The sequence below is a fragment of the Penaeus chinensis genome, chromosome 23 (genome assembly GCF_019202785.1).
Source record: "Penaeus chinensis breed Huanghai No. 1 chromosome 23, ASM1920278v2, whole genome shotgun sequence".
In the NCBI taxonomy this organism is placed as follows: domain Eukaryota; kingdom Metazoa; phylum Arthropoda; class Malacostraca; order Decapoda; family Penaeidae; genus Penaeus; species Penaeus chinensis.
The window spans coordinates 9,064,416-9,071,915 of record NC_061841.1 but is presented as its reverse complement, the minus strand read 5'-3'; the positions used below and the strand labels follow the sequence as shown (position 1 = coordinate 9,071,915).

The following is a 7,500-nucleotide window of genomic DNA, read 5'->3' as shown; positions in this document are numbered from 1 at the left end:
TTTTTTTGTTTGCTTTTTTGGCTTATATTTATGGCTGCTTTTCCCTACGCTCTGTGTGCTGCTGCTGACCCCCCCTACCCCCCCCCCTCCATTTTATTTTCTCTTAAGGGCAATTATAATTCATATCAAAGGTAAAAGTTATTTTTTTCTTCTTCTTCTTCTCCCTCTTTCATTTCACCTTTTCTATTTTTTTTTTTTTTTTTTAATTATTATCCCACTCTGACGCAAAAAATAGCTTTGGGATTGTGTGTTGAACTTATATATATATATATATATATATATATATATATATATATATTTTTTTTTTTTTTTTTTTTTTTTTTTTTTTCTCCTTGATAGTATGCAGAGCTTTAAGTTAATTATTGCCTTTTGTAATTCTATTTCTATAACTTAATTAATAGAGCATGTTTAAGTCTGTATTATGAGTGCACCAATTGCCATATTTCTCTTACAACATTTTTTTGAGATTTGTATGCATTTTATATATGATATGTTCAGTGCATGATGGAAATATATCTATTTATCAATGAATTTGCAAGATGATAACAATTGAAAAGTATAAATTACATAACCACGCCATTGAATAAAAGTGAAATAAATTCTGATATAAGGAATTGATAAGTAAAATATACGCATAATATAATTCTCTCCATATGTCTGTCTCTCTCTCTCTCTCTCTTTTTTTTTCTCTCTCTCTCTTTCTCGCTATTTCCCTCCCTCTCTCTTATTTTTCTCTTTCCCCCTCTCTCCCTCTTTTTTCTCTCCCTTTCTCTCTCCCCCCCCCCCTCTCTCTCTTTTCTCTCTCTTTCTCTCTCTTCCCCCCCCTCTCTCTCTCTCTCTCTTTTCTCTCCCTCTTTCTCTCTCTTTCCTCTCTCTCTCTCTTTTACTTCCTCTATTTTTTTTTCTGATTCTTTCTCTGTCTCTCTCTCTCTCTCTGTCTCTCTCTCTCTCTCTCTGTCTCTATCTCTCTCTCTCGCCCTCTCTCTCTCTCCCTCTCTCTCTCTCTCTCTCTCTCTCTCTCTCTCTCTCTCTCTCTCTCACCTCCCCCCTTCTTCCCTCCCTCCGTCTCTATCGTACTCCTTTCCACCCTCCCCCCCCCCTCTTCCCTTCCTCCCCCCCCTCCCCCCCTCCCCCCTCCCCCCTCTCGTTCCCTTCATCAAAGTCGAGCCGAGTTTTACACAACAAAATGTTTTGAAAAGTAAAACCAGGAGAGAATAAAACTTTTGACGAACGACGAAAATTAGAAACTTTGTTGCCTCCAAAAGCGAAAAAAAAAAAGGAAGGGGTAGGGGGGGTAGGGTGGGGTGGGGGGGGGATAGTAGTGAGATCAAGGCTGTGTAGATGTGTGTATATAGGGCTGTGTGTGTGTGCTTTATGTGGACACACGCGCCTACAAATACATACACACAGACACACGCATACATACATACATGCATACACACACATACACGCACACACATACATACACAAACACAAACAAACACAGATGAATATGCAGACCGATAGCTAGACAGAAAAATAAACAGGCAGATAGATAGATAAATACACTGACAGATAGACAGATAGATAAACAGATAGATAGATAGACAGGTAAAGAAACAGAAAGACAGATAGGCAGATAAATACACTGACAGATAGATAGACACAAATAAACGTACAGATAGACAGACAGATGAAGAAATAAACAAATGGATAGACAAATAAAGAAAATGATAGATACACATATAAATAAGCAAACAGAGAGATAGACAGATAAATAAACAGACAGACAGATAGATAAATAAACAGACAGATAAAGAAACAGACAGACAGACAGACAAATAAACACACCCAAGCATACTTACAAGCGGACTCCAAGCACAACACACTCTCCCCATCTGTCACCCACTATCTCTGCTCGCGTGCTTTCTAATGAAAGTTAGGCCGTCTAGTATATATAAACACATGTTCGACTTTCTTTTCTAACCCTCCTGTTCTTCCCCTCCCCTTCCCCCTCCCCCCTTTCCCCTCCCCTCCTTCCCCCTCCCCCTTTCCCCTTCCCCCCATGATCGTCCACCCCCTTTCCCCTCCCCCTTTCCCCTCCCCCATGACCCCCCCTCCCCCTTTCCCCTCCCCCATGATCCCCCCCTCCCCCTTTCCCCTCCCCCCATGATCCCCCTCCCCCTTTCCCCTCCCCCCATGACCCCCCTCCCCCTTTCCCCTCCCCCCCATGATCCCCCACCCCCCCTCCTCTCGCCACAAGATTGACAAACCACGTAAGGAAAATTTCGTTTTATCTGTTTGTTTGTTTGCGTGTTTGTGTGTTTTAGTGGTCACTATTAGTATGTTACTATTTTGTATTTCTTTTTATGGATTTTTATGAGATTTTTCTTTTGCACTGTAGATTTACTGTAGTTATCTATAGTCAATGTGGTTTATGTATAATTAAGCTTGCACTTCTGAATCATTTTGATTATCTAAACATCGCTTCAACACAACACAAAATTGAAGAGAATGATCACGTAAAGTTCAAATATATCTAGTCACCACACGTCACCACACACAATAAAATCCTGCCAATCACTATATTTATAGTGCCCGAAAATAACAAGTTTCTAATATTGTCGAGTTTGCAACACACTAAAACTATTTGTAACGCTGCATTGTCTGTGACGCGCCGAATACTTTGCAACACTGTAATATTTCCCACACAGGATATACTTTCTTCGACAGTAATATTTGTGATACAGTAAAAACCTTTGTAACTCTGTAATATCGTAACACACCGAACCCTTTCTACAGTGTAATTTACATATCATAAACTTTGTATTATGTAGCGTTGTACCATTTGTAACAGACTGAAACCTATGTAACACTGTTATATTATATAACACACTGAACCCTGTATAAAACTGTAAAATATGTGACATGCAAAACTTCGTCTCGTGTCCATTCGGAAAACCCTTTGCAACACTGTAACGTTTGTATCACGAAAAACCTTTTGATCAAACACCGTCTAGTTCCGTTCATAACACGTGGAAATGCTTTTCATTTTCACTTCAACCATTTAGAAACATTACCCCAAAAATAAAAGATCTTATGGGGAAAAAAAAAGATCTTCGTAAACTCTAACAAAAAAAACAATTACAACACGAAAACCCATCGTCACTCAGCCAGCCACAGATTCACCGCAGTCACCCATAAAATGGAAGGGAAAAAAATAGGTGATCTACCCAATTCATTATTCATAAAGAAAACGGGATTACAAGACTGGTTTTATTTCCTCTCAATTTTTTTTTTCGTTTTTTTTTTTTCTTTATTCATTTTCTTACCTTTATTTTCTTTATTTATTGAATATTTTTTGGACTTACTGGTCTTCGTGCAACTTAATCATGATACATTTATACATAAGAATAGTTTTAAGTACACATATACACACGAGAATACGCACATACACATACATAGACGCACACATTCAACACATACATATACACACCTCGCCCCCCCCTTTCCCCCCCTCAAACACACACGCGGTATACATCTAGCCCCCAACCCCCCCTCCATCCTCCAACCCCCCTTCACCCCCCCAACCCCCCTCCACCCCCCCAACCCCAACCCCAACCAACTCCAACCCCCACCTCATCCGCTACCTCCCCCCCCCCTTCACATACACTTACACCCTTCTTCACCCCCCCCCTATCCCTCACCCCCACCTTCCCCCTCTTTCCACCCCGCTCCCCCCCACCCTTGTGTACATAGCACCTGGTTAATAAATATTTGCAATTTCCTCGGTAGTTGTCACGCCAGGTGGGGGGGTTGGGGGGGGAGGGAAGTGGGGGGGAAAGGAGGAAGGGGGGAGAGAGGAAGGGATCGCGTCCATTCCACCTCTTTATATCTTCCTTTTCGCGTCTACCAGCTCTTTCTTCTTTTTTTTCTTCTTCTTCTTCGTCACCTTCTTCCCACCCTTTCCTTCTCCCCTTCTTTATCATTATCCTCCTCCTCCCTTTTCTTTTTTCTTAGCTCTCTCCTTCCTTCTTTCTTCCCTTTCTCCCTTTCTCGGACCTTCCCTTTCCCTTCCCATCTTCTCCGCTCCCTTCCCCTCTTCCCTTTTCTCATCCTCCTCCTCCTCCTTCCTCTCCTCCTCCTCCTTCTCCTCCTCCTCCTCCTCCTCCTTCCTTCTCCTCCTCCTCCTTCCTTCTCCTCCTCCTCCTTCTCCTCCTCATCCTCCTTCTCCTCCTCCTCCTCCTCCTCCTCCTTCTCCTCCTCCTCCTTCTCCTCCTCCTCTTTCTCCTTCCTTCTCCTCCTCCTCTTTCTCCTACTTCTCCTCCTCCTCCTCCTCTTCCTCCTCCTCCTCCTCTTCCTCCTACTCCTCCTCTTCCTCCTCCTCCTCCTCCCCTTCCTCCCTATCTTCTCTCGCCCCCTCTTCCCTCATTTTCCCCTCCTCCTCCCCTTCCACCCTCTCTTCCTTCTCCCTCTCCTCCTCCCCCTCCTCTTCTTCCTCTTCCTCCCCTCCCCCCCCTTTTCCTTCCTACCTTTCGTCATGGTCATTAGCTTCCACCCCTTCCTCTCCCCCCCCTCCCCTCTCCCCCCGCCGACACCCATTGCAATATCCCCCCTTCTCCCCCCCCCCCCCTCTTTATCCCCCCACCCCCTCCTCCTCCTCCTCCCCTCTCTCTCTCTCTATCCTCATGTTTATTATATCTTAAATCAATCCTCCTTCTGTGTATGCTATTTTCTCTTTGTCTTTGTCTATTCCCCCCTTTCGTTTTTCTCCTCCTTGCTTTGATTTATTTTCTTGTTTTGTTTTTGCGTGATTGTTGCAAGTGTCGAGGTATTTCAGATGGATAGATAAGTAGATTGAATGATAGATAGATTGATGGGTGCGTAAGTAGATAGATAGATAGATCGAGGTTGTGAGATAGAGAGGTAGATAGAATAGATAGATAGATGGATAGATAGATATAGATAGATAGATAGATAGATAAAGATAATTAGATGGGATAGATAGATAGATAGATAGATAGATAGATATAGAGAGAGCGCGAAAGAGAGATAGATAGATAGAGAGAGAGAGGGAGAGAGAAAGGAGAGGGGGAGAAGAAAAAGAGGAAAAAAGAAGAGGAGACAGAGAAAGGAGAGATATCAAAGGGAATAATGAAACACTTTAGGAAAGAAATGGGTAACTCATAAACACACACATCCTCCGCCCAACACATACACGCACACGCACACACACGCACACACACGCACACACACACACACACACACACACACACACACACACACACCCCTTTCCTCAGCTATATATATATTAATCCCCCCCCCCCCCCCCAGTTCTGCCCGTGTGCACATGCGTACCCGAGCAGTCGCTCATCCACGTTACGTACACGAGCGTACAGTACTTACACGGTCACGGCTCTACGCACATACGCACACGCACACACACGCATACTTACGTACACGTGCGTCGTAGGTTGCAATAGAGAATCAAGAACTGTGATATGTCCGCGGAGGGGAAAGAGGGGGAGGGGAGGGGGAGGGGGGGGGGAGGGAAAGAGGGGGATAGAGAGAGAGAGGGAGAAGACAGGGGAGAGGCAAAGGGGGAGGAAAAGGGGGAAAGGGGAAAGTAGAGAGAGGAAGAGGAGGGGGAGGAAACGGAGAGGAGAATAGAGAGAGGAAGAAGAGGAGGGGGAGGGAGGGAAAGAGGGGAATGGAGAGAGAGGGAGAGGAGGGAGAGGTGACGGAGAGGAGAATAGAAAGAGAAAGAAGAGGAGGGAGAGGTGACGGAGAGGAGAATAGAAAGAGAAAGAAGAGGAGGGAGAGGTGACGGAGAGGAGAATAGAAAGAGAAAGAAGAGGAGGGAGAGGTGACGGAGAGGAGAATAGAAAGAGAAAGAAGAGGAGGGAGAGGTGACGGAGAGGAGAATAGAAAGAGAAAGAAGAGGAGGGAGAGGTGACGGAGAGGAGAATAGAAAGAGAAAGAAGAGGAGGGGAGGAAGAGGGATAGGAGGAAAAGTAGAGAGAGGAAGAGAAGGGAAAGACGAAGGGAGAGAAAGAGGTGGTGGTGGGGGGAGGGGGGGGAGAAGGAAGAGACAGAGAAGGAAATAAAGAGAGGAAGAAGGAGAGGGGGGACACACGGGGAGGAAGAAGAGGAAAAGGGGAAGAAAAGAAAACGAAGAGATAGGAGAGGGAATTCTAATGAAAGGTAAAGAGGAAGAAGAAGGAGGTGGAGAGAAAGATAAAAATAAAGAGATGTGAAAGCGTGAGAAAAGGAAGGAGAGAGAAGGAGGGAGAGGAGTGGGAAAGCAACAGAGAAGGGGTTAAGAAGGGATAAGGAGAGAGAGGAAGAGAGGACGAAGAAACAGGAGGAAGGAGGGGAAGAGGGAGGAGAAGAGGGAGGGGAAGAGAGAGGGGAAGAAGGGGGGGGGGGAGCAGCTGCCGGAAACACACCTGCCCACTTACCAACACACGAACGAACGCAACACGCAGACGCGCACACGTACGTACGTACACGCACACGCAACCGAACCAACACGTAAATACATTCATGCACACGTACGTACATGCACGCTCATGCAATCGCACACACCCACATACACACAGACACACACGCAACCAAACACACACACACACACCCATGCAACCGAACACATACGTACATGCATACATACATACATGCACAAGCAACGGCACACACACGCACATACACACACTCACACGCAACCGCACATACACACGCCCATACACGCACACACGCTTCGCTTAGTCCGCCCACGCGCCCACGCCCGCCCACAAGTAGCGAACGGTGGGCGCGCTCACGAGATCGCTCCGGACACGCGATGGGCGGGGGGGGGGGGGGGGGGTAGGGGGGGGGTCGTTGTGGTTGGGGAATTGGGGTTAAAGAAGGAGGGGGGGAGGTGAGGAGGAGGAGGAGGAGGAGGAGGAGAAGGAGGAGGAGTAAGTGGAGGAAGAGGGAATGGAGAAAAGGAGGAGGAGGAGGAGGAAGAGTAAGAGGAGGAGGAGGAGGAGGAGGAGGAGAAGGGAGAGGGAATGAGCAAAAGGAGGAGGAGGAGGGAGAGGAAGAGTATGAGGAGGAGGAGGAGGAGGAGAAGGAGGAAGAGGGAAAAAGGAAAAAGAGGAGAAGGAGGGAGAGGAGAAGAGAGGAGAAAAGTGGTAAGGAGAAGAAAGAGGAGGAGGAAAGAGGGAAGAGAGCTAAAAGAAAAGGAATCAGGAAGAGAGAGAAGGGAAGAAGAGGGAAAGGAAGGAAGAGCAAGATGGAAGGAAGAGGGAGGAGTAAGAATGAGAAGAGGAAGACGAGAAGGAAGAGAAGGAGAAGAAGAAGGATTAAGAGGAGTGAAAAAAGGATAGGAAGAATAGAAAAAAGGGAAGAAGAGTAGAGAAAGAAGAGCAAAAGGGAAGTAGGACGGGAGAAGAGAAGAGAAAAAGGAGAGAAGAATAAATACGAAAGACGAAAGAGAGGAGGGAGAAGGATAATGATAGGAAAGGGTTTAGAAAGGAGAGG

General features: G+C 45.9%; 1 protein-coding gene across 1 annotated transcript in view; it reads right to left on the bottom strand.

Moving 5' to 3' along the window:
- LOC125037648 (homeotic protein distal-less-like) overlaps positions 1-7,500 on the bottom strand; it is a 38,710-nt gene that overhangs the window by 24,338 nt on the left and 6,872 nt on the right. The window lies entirely within an intron of this gene.